This window comes from Carya illinoinensis, chromosome 4, assembly GCF_018687715.1.
Source record: "Carya illinoinensis cultivar Pawnee chromosome 4, C.illinoinensisPawnee_v1, whole genome shotgun sequence".
NCBI classification, from domain to species: domain Eukaryota; kingdom Viridiplantae; phylum Streptophyta; class Magnoliopsida; order Fagales; family Juglandaceae; genus Carya; species Carya illinoinensis.
Window position 1 is genome coordinate 34,693,071 of NC_056755.1, and position 16,888 is coordinate 34,709,958.

The window sequence follows — 16,888 nt, forward strand, 5'->3', positions numbered from 1 at the left end:
CGGCTAAGATTTAATTCCTTGCTCATTTATGCTCGAGTCGACTCGTTAGCTCAACTCGATTAAAACTCATTCATATATTGATAAATATATACATACACATATGCATGTATATATGTATTAGTTAATAATATAAGCATATTAATAGAGGTTCTACTTGTTAGTTGTATAAATTTAATATTAATTCTTTTTTTATTTATTTAATTTATTAATTATTAAATCTTATTAAAAAAAAAAAATTCAAGCTTGAGCTCGGCTCGACTTGAACTCGTTTGTGGGACGAGCTCAAGTTGAGATTTTAACTTATCGAGTCGAGCTCGAATAAAGATTTAACAAAAATCTCGAGCTCGAGCCGAGCTCGACAAACCAAAAACCGGCTCGACTCGGCTCGATTACAGCCCTAGGGCATTATAGGTTGGCGTGAGGCTGCCAACTGTTACTTTTACCAAACTCTCTTCTTCTTCTTCTTCTTCTTTTCATTTCGTCCCACATAGCCTCCTCTCTTGCTGCACTTCTGTATCATTATTTTTTTTTTCTTTCCCTATTGCATTAATATCAGTAATTATAAAATAAAATTTATCAATTCTCAAATTTTAAACTTTAGTCCCATTTTATTTAGAGAAATATTATAGTTACAAAGAGATTATACAAAAGTAATCATACAAACAAACATGGCTTAATGTTATTTGTCAGATTGTAAAGTTACTTTTATTGTAAAATAGATTTAATAGATCCGATAAAACCATATCAATTTGTATGATTTTTTTTGTATGATTACTTTGTGGATGTAGTAGTACTCTTTTATTTATCTGTTAAAGAATTAAGTTTGAGGCTTCATTAATGCTGTAATCTAATTTTTTTTTTTTTTTGTCAAATTTAAAGGAAAAAAAAAAGACTAAATTTATGGGTTGGTAAATTTAAAGACTAAAAAAATTAAACAATGTTGTAATCTAATTACCATTCCATAGTTAATTATCTCACGCATGCTTATATCTTGAAGGATCTGCACCCATAACGTCACCTTCCAAATTCTAATGATCAAAGTATTTTTTTCTCTAATTATTTATAAAATCTGTCCTGTATTTAATTCATTGCATGTATTAATTTTTTTTTTCACCACAACTCCATATCTTGCCGTTTTATCTTCCCCATAATTAACATGGCTAGGGTTGCCGCCACACAGAACGTCCCTTGTGCATTATGTGCCCATGCAGCAACGCCTCAACAGAACGTCCCTTCACATCGCTCGACCTGATCACATATCATCCTCCACACAACAACGTGCCCACACGGAAATATTCTACCCACCAGCCTTCCTCTGTTACAACGTCCACCGATTGATAAAAGAGAGAGGCTCTGTTTTGCAGCCTCAAAACAGAGCACTAGAAGGTTAGTAATTTTAGTATAGCCACGGTACACGGTAATATAGAGGCTGTAGTAGCGGGAGCCGTAACCGTACAGGTACTAATATTAACTTTAGTCCCATTTTATTTTGAAGTTGATGGTTTCCCATTTTATTTACAAGTTCCCTATCATTGATATCAATTTTAGTATGTTTAATTGGTAGATTTTCTTTTGTTTGGTTTCCATGAAAACAGAGGAACAGAACGGTAAGAATGCCGATTTGGTAGTAGTCATGGTTTAAGGGCCAAACTTTTCAGTTGCTCTGTTTTTTGCGTGGAACATAATGGTTTAAGGGCCAAACTTCTCATCATTAAACAACCATCTTCACAACCAAAACTTAAATAACTAACAAAGATCATCCATACAATCCTACTACTAACTACAAAAGATACTAGAAACACAATTTAATTGCTCCTGGCACTAATATTCAAATTCATGTGGCTATTGATCATCCACCTTTTGGATGTTGTACGTATGGCCAAAAGGAAATAAAAATCCTTTTTAAAAATCATTAAAGAAATATACATTTTTAGATATATTTGTTTTTTGAAAAAAAAAAAAACTGTGGCTTACGGGTATAAATTGAGATAATATTTATCAATTATATCTAAAAATGTTTTATTCTTTTTTGTATTAATGTTGAGGGAGAAATGTAGAATATAGTATTAGAACATTAATACATGTTTTATCTCTCTAATATACATTGCATTCTTTTTGGTAGTTAAAGTTGAATGTGATTCTTAATTTCTGTTAAAGAATGAAAGAGACCTATTGTGATCTATCGGCTTTAGTTGCTATATTAGTAGGGTATGTATATTCCTATATTGATAGATATATTAAACATATTATCTCAAATTATGTTTATAATATTTTTGTCTTAATACAGTAGAACATTAATACATGTTGAGGGAGAAATCTTTGTCTCTCAAATTGTTAACTTTCGGTGCTTGTTAATTTATTTGATGTCGGCTCCATGTAGTACACCTTACTTCTAGAAGGAAATTATATGTTCATGCCCAACATGGTATATGCCCAACATAGCGTTTATGTGTCCAAATCTAAATTAAGCCAGCATTTTATGAGGAAATAATAAAAAAAAAAATTAGGCCCACTAAGCTCTACTTATAGAAAATAAAGAAGAGTTTTAAATTTTCCCTAAGTACAAATTTATTAAAATGTAAACTAAGTTTTGAATTTGAAGCGCCTCTAGGCCTAGCAAAGTGGCATTGTAGGTTGATAGCATTTAAAAATGCAAAAATTTATCAATTATATGCGAGTAAATTAGTACATTTCCGATGTTTATCAATTATCAAATTTTAAACTTTAGTCCAGTTTTAAATATCTTTGAATCTTTATCATTTTTAGGCTTTATTGTTGTGATCTAATTTTTTTTTTTCCCAATTTAAAGAAAAAGAGAATTCAATGAAAACTTCATCTAAATTTCACTCAATATAAGTCTTCCGTATATATGCTTCATCTAGAACTTCATCTAAAACTCACTCAATAAAATCTCATCAGTTTTAGGCTTTGTTGTAGTAACCCATATATAATTTTTGGCAGTCTTTTGTTACCACTCACTTTCCACAATATATATCTTACCATGAATTAGAGAATATGACCCAACTTGATATTTAAGTACATCCCCATGACCCTCTGACGTACTATATGACCACAACTCCAATTAAACCTATAACTTGTTTTTAATTTGGAGTGGGAAAAAGGAAACAAAAATAAAAGCCACAACTTACATAAACATTAAACATACATAAGTACTGAAAGGAACAAGAAATCCTACTAATTTAGTCATTTAATTTGGTTAACATATGGATGTTTTTCCGCCATTTAATTTGTTAACATATGGATTTTTTTTACTGTTTACTTTAGAAACAATGATGATTTAATCTAGTTTTATCCTAAACAGGGGCCGGACTATTTCTAGTTTGATCCTGATTTGTTGAGTTCTTGCTCCTACCTGTTTATAATTTAGTTAAGCTATGGACAAAAGTTGGATGAAAAAACCTCGACATACACAAGAGTCTGTCAATGGTGTCAATGACTTTTTGAAGTTTGCATGCAAGAATTGTGATACAGATTCGCCGATTTGTTGCCCATATAGAAGATGTGAATTACGTAAGATGTTCATGCCCAACATGGTATATGATCATTTGATTAGCTATGAAATTTCTCAAGGTTACACCATTTAGCATGCTCATGGGGAGAGAATAGGGGAGGCATCTTACCATGCTACTGATGCCCAAAATAATAATGAGCAAATAAATGAAGGCTCTGGTGGGATGACAACCATGTTACATGATGTTTTCCTCATGTTTGATCCTGAAATAGTAGAGGGTGGGCCTGAAAGAGGTGTGGATGCTGGAGAGGCTGGAGTGCAAAATGAAAATCGACAAGGTTCTAGCGAAAGAGTTAATAAATTTTACAATATGTTGAAAGATGCCGATGAACCATTATATGAAGGGTGCACAAAACATACTAAGTTTAGTGCTATTGTACGTCTCTGGAATATGAAGTGTTTGGGTGGATTGAGTAATAGCATATTCACAGAACTACCTGAATTTGTGAATGAGTTGCTCCCACCAGGAGCATCATTTCCTAAAAATATGTACGAGGCGAAGAAGTACATGAATGAGTTAGGTCTTGGATACGAGAAGATTTTAGTATGTCCCAATGGTTGTATGTTATTTTGGAAGGACAATGAGAATCTAGAAACATGCATGGTATGCGGAGCGTCAAAATGGAAGCAAAAAGAGTCTATGGATGATAGGTCTAGAAAAGGTAAAAGAAGTCCAGCTAAAATATTACGGTGGTTTCCGTTAAAGACAAGGTTGCAAAGGCTTTTTATGTCGTCGAAGACTTCTTCACAAATGAAATGGCATGGTATAGGCCGCAGTAATGATGGGGTACTAAGGCATCCAGCAGATGGCATGACTTGGAAGACGTTTGATTCACAACATGATGATTTTGCCTCTGACCCCCGCAATGTTAGGCTTGGTTTATCTGCAGATGGCTTTAATCCTTTTGGAAACATGAGCATTTCCTATAGTACTTGGCCGGTTATGTTGGTACCTTACAATTTACCTCCTTGGATGTGCATGAAACGATCAAGTTTCATTCTATCGTTGATTATACAGGGACCATCATCACCTTCAATGAATATAGATGTATACTTAGAGCCTCTAATATCAGAATTAAAGGAATTATGGGAGGTTGGAGTACCAACCTATGATGTTTGCTCCAAAGAGATCTTCACAATGCGGGCGGTTTTAATGTGGACAATAAATGATTTTCCTGCGTATGGTGATTTGTCTGGGTGGAGTACGAAAGGTCGTTTAGCATGTCCTTGTTGTATGGGTAACACACGATCTAGATGGCTGAAACATGGAAAAAAGTTTTCCTATATGGGGCATAGACGATTCTTGCCAAGTGATCATAGGTGGAGAATGATGGCAAAAACATTTGATGGGACACGAGAAATTGATCCTTCACCTACTATGCCAACACCTGATGAAATTTTGGTTAGATGATTTAAATTGTAATGATAGAACAGATCGTAAAAGAAAAAGAGTTGTGGGGTCGGCTAATGTTAAGGAACACTCATGGAAGAAACGTAGTATTTTCTTTAGTTTGCCTTACTGGAGAGATAATTTATTGCGTCATAATCTTGATGTGATGCACATTGAAAAAAATGTGGTGGATAACATTGTCGGCACACTATTGAATATTGATACAAAATCAAAGGATGGCATAAAGGCACGCCTTGACTTACAAAAGATGGGTTTGAGACCACAACTTCATCCGGTTATAACAGCTGCAGAGAAGACATATTTGCCTCCAGCTATTTTCACAATGAGTAACAAAGAGAAAGAAAACTTGTTGAAGGTTATACAAAATGTAAAAGTACCAGACGGTTATTCTTCAAATGTTTCACGTTGTGTCAAGCTTCAACACCGTACTATAGTGGGCATGAAGAGTCATGATTGCCACATACTGATGCAACAACTCCTGCCAATTGCATTACGTGGGTCATTACCTAAAAAGGTAATAGAACCATTAATCGAGCTATCTGGATTCTTCAGGGGAATTTGTTCCAAAACATTGCGGCTTGAAGATTTAGACCGATTGGAATCTAGAATACCTTACATATTGTGCCAATTAGAAATGATATTCCCGCCATCAGTTTTCACGGTTATGGTGCACTTGACCGTACATTTAGTTGCAGAATGTAAGCTTGGAGGACCTGTTCATTATCGATGGATATATTCCGTTGAAAGGTATGTTATAGTTATTGAATTAAAAACACATAAATATCAGTTGAATGAGATTTTTTTTTTTAAAAAAAAAATAGTAAAAGTCATCTAATGATTTATGTGGTAGGTACCTACACTGACTTAAGTTTCATGTGTGTAACAAAGCTGCACCAGAAGGTTCCATTGCTGAAGGATATTTGTTGGAGGAATTATTGACATTTTGTTCTTGTTATTTAGAATCCGCTCAAACGGTTTTCAATAGACCGTCTAGAAACCTAGATGATTCTAAAGGGAAAGTAATTGACATCCGACTCGATTTTACATTGTGGACCCAAGCACATCGCTATATTCTTTTCAACTTTGACGATTTCACTCCATTCCGCATGTGAGTTGCAATGCTTAATACGTACGAATCAAATTATGTTTCATTTATATTTGTGTAATTATAACATACATTTGTGATGTCGTGAACATATATAGGATGCACTTGGAAATAATAAGGAATACAGTTGATGGGAATCATTTATCGAATGATGAATTACAGAAGAGGCACGAAGACCAATTTTGTAATTGGTTCCAAGACTATGTAAGGATTACACCTAAGACCAATTTTATTATGCCTCTGTAGCTTTTTTTCGTCATTTTAATCAATGCTAATAATCCAACCTTTCAGGTAATGAAAATGGATGACAATGGAAGAAGTGAATTAGGGCATAAAGTCGTAATGCATTCTAAAGGTCCCATGCAAGTTGCCAAAGAATTTAAGCGAATTGTCATTAATGGCACAAAATTTCGCACTAGGAATCATGAAAATGGGAAGAAAATTCAGAATTGTGGTGTTAGTGTATGTACTGATCAAGATGGTCCTGCTTGGTATGGCCAATTAACACGCATAATTGAGGTTATGTATTATGATGGGTCCCGATATGTGTTATTCAAATGTGATTGGGCAGACGTTGCTCGGGGTAGAGGTTTGAAGGTGGACGAGTTTGGCTTTACTCTTGTAAATTTTTCTCATTTAGTACACACTGGCAGTCGGATAACTGATGATCCGTTTGTTTTATCTTCCCAAGTATCTCAAGTATTTTATGTGGCAGATGAAAGATGCCCAAATTGGGTTGTGGTTGTTAAGACAAAACCAAGAGACGTGTATGACACTGGTGAAGAGGAAGTGACTGACGATGATGAGGATGAATATTTAGTCAACAAATATTGTATTAACACTTCCAACCATGAAGCTATTGAACCCGGTATTGACGATGTTGTGTGGACACAAAATGATATAGATGGAATGACGATCGAAACTCCCCAATAGTGTTGAGTAAGAAATATATAATTTTAGACTATTTAACATGATATCTCTTATCACATAAGTCTATCTCATAGCATGCTCTAAATATTATTATTTCTATTGATTTGCATATATGTAAATTTGTTTTTGTATAGGTACAATGGGTCCAAAAAAGAAGGCAAAGATTTCCATACCACAGTTGCGAAGACAATCTACAAAACTACAAGCTGTCCATAGTGAGCCACAATCTGATAGGGCAGCCCATTCATTACCCTCTGTCGATGGGCCACCCCTTTCCGTTGATAGGATGGTGGAGTCACCACCTTCTATAGATTGTCCTTCCCAACCATCATTATCTTCACAGCAAGGGACCCAACCTCCTATAGAACCATCATTATCTTCACAGCAAAGGACCCAACCTTCTATAGAACCATCATTATCTTCACAGCAAGGGACCCAACCTTCTACATCGAGCCAAATGGGAGGCCAACTATCCACACACATGGAGATGAGCAGAGAGACCGAGCCATGCACATCTGTACCAATAGCACCTAGTTCGGAAGCAGAAAATGTCGATATGTGTTCTGACATTGGAGATCGCTTTCTCATCATCGTCGGTATGTTTTTTTTTTTCTTACTTATTATTTATTTCACAATGACTGCAGATTTACGAAATACTAACACTGTAACTAAATCTATTTTTGCATATAGTAATGGAGATCGAGTAAAGAGATTATTGCACTCTATTCATGACATTTGGCATCTTCTAGAAGGGGAGAGAATTGAAATGGAGCTCAACAATCTTGGTCAGCCCATCAAAAAGCAAGACTCAAAGGTGGTAAAGTTTGGTGGTCTAATAGCGAGAAGTAATAAGTTGGTTCCGATAATTTACAAAAAATGGAGGTCAATACCTAAAACCATAACGGAGGAAGCGTGGGGTCTTATAAAGTATATATGATTTTTCATATTTAAATATTATTATTATTTAAATAGGTATATTTTGAAAATTTTGTTAGAAAGCTACTTACTCACCCGTGTAAATTTATTTTGACTGTAGGGCAAGTTTAAAGTTCCTGATGACAAATTGGATGTATTCAAAAAATGGATATTAAAGGACTTGGGAAAGAAATGGAAAGACTATAAGCATGAATTGAAGAAAAAGTTACTTAATGAAAAAGATACCTCTGTAGCACAAGTTGTGGCAAGGGCAAATCCCGATATGGTGGACTTAGAGCAACTAGCAGAGTTGGCCAATCTGTGGTTTGATCTAGAATATATGGTAACAATGCGTGTATTTCTATTATAGATTTATAAAGTCAACCAACTAGTTATTTTAATTATAATTCTCATAATATTTTACATGTTGCAGTCCAAATGTAATAAAAACAAGGAGTGTCGTAAGAAGAAGTTGGTTGTTCATAGCGGAGAATCAAAAAGTTTAGCAAGATATGCCCATGATATGGTATTTATTTATTTAATATTTATTTATTGTTGAATATTTGTTAGTTCTTTATTTTCGATATATGTGTTTAATCTAAAATATTGGACGTAGAAAAAATCAACTGGGGCAATGCCAAGTCGAGCCCAGTTATTTGTCAAGACTCATAAGAAAAAGGATGGCACACACTACAATGATGACACGAGGAAGAAAATGGTATGTTTATTTTTAAATTTATAACTTTTTTAATTTTAAAGGATTTATAAATGAAGAATAATGTGTATTTTTTATTATCTATTACAGGTTGAGATGGAGGAACTTTTAACACAGGACACAAATTCTATAAACATGGGGTCTGGAGGAACCATGACTTGGGCATCAGATGATGTTTATTCAAAAGTCATAGGACCAGAACGGCCTGGACGCGTGCGTGGTTTGGGTTTTGGGCCAACACCTACAAAGCAAACTTGTCAACATTCACTACCGACTTCAAACCAAGAAGATGGTGTATCAAAGGAAGAGTTTGAGAAAATGCAGAACGAATTAGCTGAATTACAGAACTTAGTAAACACATTCGTGCATGCACAGGTGAGCACCCCACATATGTTTAGTTGATATAAATCAACCTTATATTGAAATTTTTGGACCCTCATTTGAATTTATATTCAGGCTTCAGAACAAAATCGGAAAGAGAATGAAGAGGAAGAGAAAGATGAAGAAGAGGAAAATGCTGAAGAGGAAGAAGATCAAGAGGAAGATGAAGAAGAGGAAGAGAATGAAGAGGACGATGATTGAGGGTCGAGATTATAAGTGAGACTATAATTGAGACTATATTTATGGTATTTGCAATATATCGACATTTGCTCTGTTTTGGTGGTATTCACAACTTTCCTTAATTGAGACTATATTTATGGTTATGCCATATATCGACGTTTGCTATGTTTTGTTAAGTTGGAATTAGGATGAATTATGAAATTAAAGGAGAAGTGTTGGATTATGCATTATTTTTACTACTCTTTTTGGAAGTTGTGAATCTTAATATGATGTTTAACATATCTTGTCATAAAGTTCGCAAGCACCACACACTTTTTAAAAAAAAAGAATAAATATAAGATCCATATTAAAAGATTAAATTTTAAATAATAGACTCTATTGTTTTCAAAAGAAATATTGTACGAGACTTGCACAATTTTTGGGTGTATTTTCGTATCATTTAAGTAAGTTATTTTATTTTATTTTATTTATTTTATTACCAATAAATCTATAATAGTTTTACCGGCGTTTCATTGATCAAATTTTGACATTTTATAAGCGCCGCCAATGTATATAATTATTTCCGGCATAACAATATAAACGCCAGCGTAAAATTAATCAATGGCCAGCATTTATTTAAACGATATAAACGTTGAAAAACTCAATACTTTATCGGCGTAAACTCTATCAATTGTCGGCATTTTGTGAAATGCTGCTGATGTTATATGTTATTACCGCTGGTATATTAGAAACGCCGACAAACACGGTTAATATAACGGGGTATAATTAATAAATTATTGGCATTTGTTTAAACGCCAAAAAAAAAAATATTATTACCAACGTAACAATATAAACACCGCCAACGCCATTAATGTCCCGGCACATCATTACTAAATTGGCGGCATTGTTATATACGCCGCCAATGCCATATATTATTACCGACGTAAAAATTTAAACGCCAGGAAGCTCAATAATTTACTGGCAGAAAAATTATTCACCGGCAAATTTATATATCTACGGGCACATAAACAAATGCCACGCTTATAAATGCCGCCAATTTAGCCTTTTTTTGTAGTGATTATACTATATTATATAATATATAATATATATAGTATATTATATTATACTATATAATACTATAGTGATAATATATTGTAGTATATTATAATATATATTATAATTATATTATTGACTATAGTGATATATTATAACAGAAACACTTCAGGCCGATGTCACCTAAAAGGGATGAAAATCAGAGACCAATGAAAAGTTGCCACGTAAGGAGTTGAGGAAGACATAGGTAGAGACTGCACTGCAATGAATCTTTCCCCCGACCCCCCTCTCTCTTCTCTCTCTCTCTCTCTCTCTCTCTCTCTCTCCCCCCTTCCATATTCTCGGACACATTATATCTCTAAACTCCTCTTTTCCATGTAAAAATTCCCAAATTCGTGTTCATCGGAATAAGCCAAGCCCTTTCTGTACATACTAGTGTTGTTTCCTAACACCCTCTCTCAAGTTTCTCAATTTCTTCCGATGAATTTCATTGAGGTTCATTATTCGAGACTTATTTCATTTTTTATCTCTCTAATTTTGTTGTTTTCTTTCCATTAATGATGATGATGTTCTGGTTTTTGGGTTTCATTGTAGAATTTATGGTCCTTACTCTACCTTGAAGGTATCAAAAAAAGAGGTGTAGTTTTCTCTGGTAATTGAACTCTATTTGGCCAAATTTTCGAATTTAATTTAAATGGCATGCAACAATTGTCTACCATTTTAGTCTAAAACTATACAAAATTCAATTTTTGTTGGTGTTCTTATACATGAAAGTTATCCTTTTATCCGTTTTTGTGTTTTTATTCTTTTTTTATTCTTTTTTTTTTTTTAATTCTATGTTTTCCTTGCAACCAAACGATTTCAACCTTAAATGGAAAAATGGTTTGTATTTTGGATGTTTTTAAAATTCAAGCATTCTTTGTTTTTGGACAGAACAAAGATTCAAACTTTCCCACGACATCGGAAACCATGGCCAGAACAAGCTATAGAGGTGCCAATTTAGAGAGATGCCGAGATGAACCAGTCGCACTTGTCCTCAAAACCATCGCCATTGCGTCGATCCTCATCACTAGATCCATCGGAATCTCAATCCCCATTGTTGGAAAGAACAGCCACTTCCTCCGAACTTACAGCAATCTCTTCATATTCGCCAAGGCATTCGCTGTTAGCATCATCCTTACCACAGGGTTCGTACACATGCTCCCAGTCGGATTGGTAAGACTCATGACTTAGGGTTTGTTTTCGTGAGTTTGGGTTAAGGTTTTCGTGAAGGAAGAATGAGAGACCTAGGAAGGAGAGATATGGAAGGAGAGAGAGAGTGATTTATGCATACTAGACTCATCGGGGAGAGAGAAAAGAGAAAGAGGGGGGAACGAATCCCCTAAAGTGCAGAGAGGTAATGTATTCACCAACTCCTTACATGGCACGTTGACATTGGTTTCCGATTTTCACTCCTTGTAGGAGACACCGGTTATAAGTTATTCTCATATTTTAATATATCACTAATATATAATATAATGATATATTATAGTATATTATAATATATAGTGAAATAGTATTAGTATAACTATTAATATGCACTATATAATATTAGTATAATTATTAATACAATAAACTATAGTGATATAAGATTTTAAAATTTAATATTATATTAATTAGTAATTTATCATATAATACAAAACTATTATATATATAAATTATATTCAATATAAAAAATTAAAATATATATATGAATTGGTTTGGTTCGGTTTTTAAAAAAGAAAAATTAGAATCGAACCAATTTTGACCGATTTTAAGAAAAACAAAATTGGTATTTGATCGAACCAAATTTGGTATCGGACTAAACCCACCAGTTCGATCTGGTTTGATTCGGTTCACACCTTTTATTTTTTTTTTACACTCCTATCTATTAGATTCCATCGCTAAATACATTGAATGGTCATCATGAACGGTGCCCTTTTACATAGATATTTTCGTCTTTTGTGACAATTTTATCGTCATAAATGTTCTTCCTTTAGTGCGTTGGCTAAATTCCCTTGAAAATACTAGTATTACGGCGATAATAATTATTGTTGCAATAACCATCAGCCTATTCCTATTCTTATTTCTTCCAGTGACATTTTAGACGTTCTCTCGTTTTATCTCCAACACCCCTTTCTCGATCTAACCCTACCTCTGTTTCTTGATGTTTCAATTTCCCCCACCAAAAGCACTTACAGAATTTGCTTCTCATTGCGCTAGATTTCCGTTTCAACGGTAAATCTCTCTCTCGCCTTTTCAATGGCGTTGGACAACTTTGGGTGCGGTTTTCTCATCCATCATTTGCGGTTTTTTTTCTTGCAAAGGTATTTTCGATTAGAATTGGAATGAATTTTCTTTTTTAGTGACTTTGTATAATGGAGACGGATCCGAAAGCGGGCAACGAACATCGAGAGGTCAATTTGTAATGTGCTTTGATGACGAATTGGAAGATTTCGCTTTTTATCAAGGTATTTTTTTCCCGTCATAATCCTACCAGCATAATCTCAGGTTAGATTTATATCCTCCATTTCTCAATTTTTTGGAAGCTGATGATACGCATAAAATTTGGCATTCAGAAACTTGTAGTCTTTTGTTTTGTACGTGTTCTTGGACGTGGATACTAGTTTCTGTGCTGTGGTTTATTAATTGGACATGCAGTTCTATCAAATTCAAATTGGGGTGCTCCCCCATCAGATATTTGATTGTATTACTGCTTACCTACATATTCCAAAATGAGATCCTTCTAACAATTGCTTGATATTTGTTCTCAACCCTTAGCCCCTTCCCCTTTTTTGATTTTTTTCTATTTCCTCCCACTTTTAGAAACTCTGCCAGTTTATACTTTGGGATCATGGTTCTTACCTTTTACACTACATTAATTAAGTTTAATGTATTGTTGGTGGAACTATAGTGATAAACATGATGAGGAGCTAATTATTTGAGTGTGATGGGGAAAAATAATTTGATGGAAAAATTGTGCTTTCTATGGTAGTTGAATCTGAGAGGGAATTTAGCAGAAAAATAATTGTGGTAAAGAAGTATAAACAACATAGAATGAGAGGTTGCTCGATGCTCCTCAACTCCTTTTGCTTGAAATATAAGTTTGAGGCACAATTACTAGGGTCTAGAGGACTTAGATGTATCTTTACAACCTTAAAGGATTATATTCTCTCTTATTTTTGAAAGATGAAAAGCCAAAGGGTCTTAAATGGACCAGGAGCTGGTGAAGGTTTGGAATTTATTTGGCCTTTACTCTTTGGAGGTCCCTTGGTCTTGTTAGTCTCTAGCTCCTCCTCCTACTACTACCACTACTAATTCCCATAGGCAAGGGAACCTTGTAATGTGATAGACTAACAACTTGATTGCTAAAGGGTCAAAATTGGCATAAGCATGGCAGGTGCAAATATAAATATGGTGTCGGGAGCTTATTTGTTACCACAATACAAACGTTTTCTGCTTAATAGATTATTTATAATGAATTCACTCTATACTTGAGCCGCCTCCTTTTTGGTGATTGAATGGCTTCATTCTTCTTTTTAAATAAATATATTTATATGTATGTATATATATATATATATATGAATTCTGCTACCATAGTTTGAAGGTTCTTTACTGTTGTACTTGGCATTATTAGGTGGATTGGAAAGATAACTTTGGCTAGAGCACCTGTATTTCAGTTCCACATCTGGTTGAGGTGTGTATATACTACCAAAAAACTAAGAATTGCCGGCGTTTATATTATCGGCGTTTGTTTATGCGGCGATAATAAAATATTATTGCCAGCGCTTAATTGTTATGCAAGTAAATTATTGAGTTTTCCAATGTTTATGTTATTACGCTGGTAATAATATATAGCTTTGGCGGCGTTTAAAAAAATGCCGACAATTTGTAAATTATACGCCGGTAAATTAATAGTTTGCTGGTGTTTATATTGTTACGCCATTAATGATATATTGTTTTGGTAGCATTTAAGAACATGCCAAAAAATTATCAATTATATGCGGATAAATTACTAGTTTGTCAGCGTTTATATTGTTACGGCAATAACAATATATAGCTTTAGCGGTGTTTAAAAAAGCGCCGAACATTGATCAATTATACGCCGGTAATTTAGTAGTGTGCTAGCGTTTATATTGTTACGCCAGTAATAATATATAGCTTTGGCTGTGTTTAAAAAAATGCAAAAAATTTATCAATTATACGCTGGTAAATTAGTAGTTTGCCGACATTTATATTGTTACGTCGATAATTATTTATAGCTTTGGTGGCGTTTAGAAAAGGGTAAAAATTGATCAATTATACATCGATAAATTAGTAGTGTGCCAGTGTTTATATTGTTACGTCGGTAAGAATATATTGCTCAAAGAAGTTAAATTATTTTAAATTTATTGGTAGTTGAGGAAATATTAAAAAGAATTAAAAAACTTATTTAAATTATACAAAGAAAAAAATACTAAAGTTCTTGTCACATAAAAATGGAAAAAACAATCATAATGTGTCATTGCCACCACCTCTCCTACTCAATAAACAAAACTAAGATTACAATAAAATCTTAAAGAAATTATAAAGAAAATACGATGGGTCAATATATGGCATAACCAAAAATATTGTCTCAATTAAGAAATGTTACAAATACCATTAAACTAAAATATTAATATAATTTGAGATTATTCACTTATAATCTCCTCAATCCTCGTCCTCGTTGTTCTTTTCTTCTTCTTCTTGCTCTTATTCTTCCTCTTCATCATTTTCCTTTTCATCTTTCTCTTCCCCTTCATTAATCTCTATTTGATTTTGTCCTAAGGCTTACATATAAATTCAAATGAGGGTCCGAAAATTCTAAAATATGGTTGATTGACATCAACTAAACATATGCGGGGTGCTCACATGTGCATGCATGAATGTGTTTACTAAATTTTGCAATTTAATTAATTTGTTTCGCATTTTATCAAACTCTTCCTTAGATATACCATCTTCTTGTTTAGAAGTTGGTAGTAAATATTGACAAGTTTGCCTTATAGGAGTTCCCAAACCCCAAACCGCGCACACGTTCAGGCCATTGTGGGCTCATAACTTTAGAATAAACATCATCTAATGTCAAGCTATGGTTCCTCCAGACCCCATTTCTATGAGACTTGAGTCCTGTGTTAAAAGTTCCTCCATCTCAACTTGTAATAGATAATAAAAAAAAACAAATTCTTCGTCTTATAAATCCATTAAAATTAAAAAATAATAAATTTAATAAACATACAACTTTCTTCCTCGTCTCATCATTGTAGTGGGTTCCATCATTTCACTTATGGGTCATGACAAACGATTGGGCTCGACTTGGCAATGCGCAGTTGAGCTCGACGTGTGAGTAGTGTGGGGTTCGTGCGGGTTTGGCCCAAACCCCAAACCGTGCACACGTCCAGACCGTTCTGGGTTCATAACTTTAGAATAAACATCATCTGATGCCCAAGCAATGGTTCCTCCAGACCCCATTTCTATAGGACTTGTGTCCTATGTTAAAATTCCCTCAATCTCAACCTGTAATAGATAATTAAAACTACACATTCTTCATCTTATAAATGCATTAAAATTAAAAAATAGTAAATTTAAAAATAAACATACAACTTTCTTCCTCGTCTCATCATTATAGTGGGTTCCATCATTTCACTTATGGATTGTGGCAAACAATTGGGCTCGATTTGGCAGTGCCCCAGTTGATTTTTGATGTATCCAATATTCTAGATAAAACACATATATCAAAAACAAAGAATTAACAAATATTTGAGAAAAAATAAATATTAATTAAATATATACCGCATCATGGGCATATCTTGCATAATTTTTTTCTATTCTCCGTTGTGAACAACAACCTGCTTCTTATGGCACTCCTTATTTTTATTACATTTTGACTAAGATTATAAGAATTACGATTAAAATAACTAGTTGGTTGACTTTATAAATTTATAAGAAAAATGCGCACATTGTTACATATATTCTGGATCGAACCAAAGATTGGCCAACTCTGCTAGTTGTGATAAGTCCCACCATATCGGGACTTGCCCTTGCCATAACTTGTGCTGTAGAGGTGTCTTTTTCATTAAGTAACTTTTTCTTCAATTCATGCTTGTAGTCTTTCCATTTCTTCCCCATGTCCTTTAGTAGCAATTTTTTTAATGCATCCAATTTGTCATCAGAAACTTTAAACTTGCCTTACAATCAAAATAAACTTACACAAGTATCTATCTTGCTTTCTAATAAAATTTTCAAAATATACCTATTTAATTAATAATAATGGTCTAATACAAGTTATATACCATTATAAAACCCCACGCTTCATCCTTTATGGTTGTAGGCATCGACCTCCAATCCTTGTAAATTATTGGAACCAACCTATTAGTTCTCGCTATCAGGCCACCAAACCTTACCACCTTTGAGTCTTGCTTTTTGATAGGTTGATCAAGACTATTGAGGTCCATATCAATTCACTCCCCTTCTGGTCGATGCCAAATGTCAAGAATCAAGTACAATGATCTCTTTACTCTACCGCCATTACTATCAACATAAATGGATTTAATGACATTTTTACTATTTTGTATATGTGCATTCATAGTGAAATAAATAAGAAGTAAGAAAAACAAAAATATACGAACAATGACAACAAAACGATTTCCAATG

The 16,888-nt window shown here is 33.8% G+C and overlaps 2 long non-coding RNA genes across 2 annotated transcripts; both read left to right on the forward strand.

Annotated features, from left to right (window-relative positions):
- The first annotated feature begins 10,549 nt into the window (after nucleotides 1-10,549).
- On the forward strand, nucleotides 10,550-11,618 carry LOC122306975. Its single transcript, XR_006241598.1, has 3 exons — nucleotides 10,550-10,696; nucleotides 10,796-10,853; nucleotides 11,135-11,618. It is a non-coding gene; the product is annotated as an uncharacterized LOC122306975 (long non-coding RNA).
- A 660-nt stretch (nucleotides 11,619-12,278) lies between these two features.
- LOC122308052 lies at nucleotides 12,279-14,315 on the forward strand. Its single transcript, XR_006241900.1, has 3 exons — nucleotides 12,279-12,501; nucleotides 12,586-12,690; nucleotides 13,857-14,315. It is a non-coding gene; the product is annotated as an uncharacterized LOC122308052 (long non-coding RNA).
- The last annotated feature ends 2,573 nt before the right edge of the window (nucleotides 14,316-16,888 follow it).